At 45.5% G+C, this 2,065-nt stretch overlaps 1 pseudogene; it reads left to right on the forward strand.

The window, feature by feature from the left end:
* The first annotated feature begins 666 nt into the window (after positions 1-666).
* LOC147879684 (putative sugar phosphate/phosphate translocator At2g25520 pseudogene) lies at positions 667-1,725 on the forward strand (annotated as a pseudogene).
* The last annotated feature ends 340 nt before the right edge of the window (positions 1,726-2,065 follow it).

The raw sequence follows: 2,065 nt of genomic DNA on the forward strand, positions 1-2,065 counted from the left end.
CTTCGAGCATTGGAAACCTGAACTTGCACGATCCTCGCAATTCTCATCTCCCGCACAATTTTGATGAGAATTGACGATCGTGCAAGTGTGAGGAGGAGAAGAGCATTGGAACGCTGCGATCAGAATTATTGGATCTCGCGCATCTCCAACAATTTGATGGAAAGATTTCGCAGCGATCGAGTTGATCGACAGAACGTCTCTGAATTTGCCCGGTGATCTTGATTCGGCGCCGTCTCGTCCAGGCTTCAGCTCCTTTCGAATCGAGAATGGAGGTTTAGAGGTCACATCCATTCGAGTTGCTGCTGCGGAACGGCAGAGGGGCACACATTAATTTTCCTGCAGTGTTTAATTCCATCCAAGGAACTGTCGATTTGCGACGCCTGCGCAAGCTTACCGTGCGAAGCAGTTTTGAATTATTTGCGAGGTCTGAGCTGGAAGCTTGATTCAGCGTCGTCTCATTTTGCCTGCTGCTCTCTTTCGATCGACGGAGTTTTGAATTTTGCAAGGTCTGCGGAAGCTTGATATATTCAGCGTCGTCTCATTTTTCCTGCCATCTTTCGACCGAACGAGTTTTGCTTGATTCAGCGAACTTGGAAGCCAGGAGAGATTTCAGCTGCGAAGGCATTGTGTGGACATAGCAATCGAGCAAAACGTTTGGCGAGCATCATGGGAAAAGGATCCTCGGCAGGTACCTCCATCATCGCCAAGGTGCTCTTGAGCTACGTCTATGTCGCGATTTGGATCTTCCTCAGCTTCACTGTCATCATCTTCAACAAGTACATCTTGGACAAGAAGATGTACGATTGGCCTTTCCCCATCAGCCTCACCATGATCCATATGAGCTTCTGCTCCGTCATTGCTTTCTTCCTCGTCAAAGTTTTCAAGCTCGTCGAACCCGTTGACATGACTCGTGAACTCTTCTTATCCTCCATCGTTCCCATCGGTGGTCTCTTTTCCCTCAGCCTCTGGTTCTCCAATTCTGCCTACATCTACCTCTCCGTTTCGTTCATCCAGATGCTCAAAGCTCTCATGCCCGTAGCCGTGTATTCCATTGGTGTTGCTCTCAAGAAAGACACATACGTGCCTCAAACTATGGCGAATATGGTCGCCATTTCGATCGGCGTCGCCATTGCAGCATACGGAGAAGCACAATTCAATGTTTGGGGAGTGACGCTTCAGTTGGGTGCAGTGGCCTTTGAGGCGACTCGGCTTGTACTGATTCAAATTCTGCTCACGTCCAAAGGAATTACCTTAAATCCGATCACGTCCCTCTACTATGTCGCTCCCTGCTGCTTTGCGTTCCTAACAGTCCCGTGGCTATTCATGGAGTTTCCGGTCTTGAAGGAAAGATCGTCGTTCAACTTCGATTACATGATTTTCGGAGGAAATTCTCTGTGCGCGTTTGCGCTAAACTTGGCTGTGTTCTTATTGATTGGAAAGACGTCTGCCCTTACGATGAATGTTGCGGGAGTGGTAAAGGATTGGATTCTAATTGCGTTTTCGTGGTCTGTCATCCGAGATAGGGTGACAACAATCAATTTGGTTGGTTACGGGCTTGCTTTTCTGGGTGTATGTTTCTACAATCACGCAAAACTGCAGAAACTGAAGGCAAAGCAGGTGCCACAGAAAGTTGCTCAGGAAGACGAGGAAGAACGCTTGGCACTAAAAGAGACAATATCAGAAAATTGTGATGATTCAACACCAAAGACTGATTCTCCAGTATGACCAGACTCAGAAGTATCTGTTCATATTCTGGATTATATTTTTTCAAGTTTCACTAAGTTAATGCATCATGCGCGTTAGTGCCTTTGTTGGCACTGCCTCCAAACAGAAATGCTTTAGCCTAGACATACTCGTGTTTGTCATTTAAAATGTTGTTTTTAAGAGTGCACACAATCTGTATATTTTATTTTTTGATACATATTGAGCATGATGTATGATGCATTATAATAAAGCAATCAATCATGCATGAAATGAGCCAATATGTGCCTAGCCATAGCAGCCTTACAAAGTGTGATTATCTTTTATGCTAAAATTTGAGGAAGGTGCCTAGGATTTCTTTGTA

The sequence above is a fragment of the Dipteris shenzhenensis genome, chromosome 33, assembly GCF_047967505.1.
Source record: "Dipteris shenzhenensis isolate YYH24624 ecotype China chromosome 33, Dip_SZ_1.0, whole genome shotgun sequence".
Lineage (NCBI taxonomy): Eukaryota > Viridiplantae > Streptophyta > Polypodiopsida > Gleicheniales > Dipteridaceae > Dipteris > Dipteris shenzhenensis.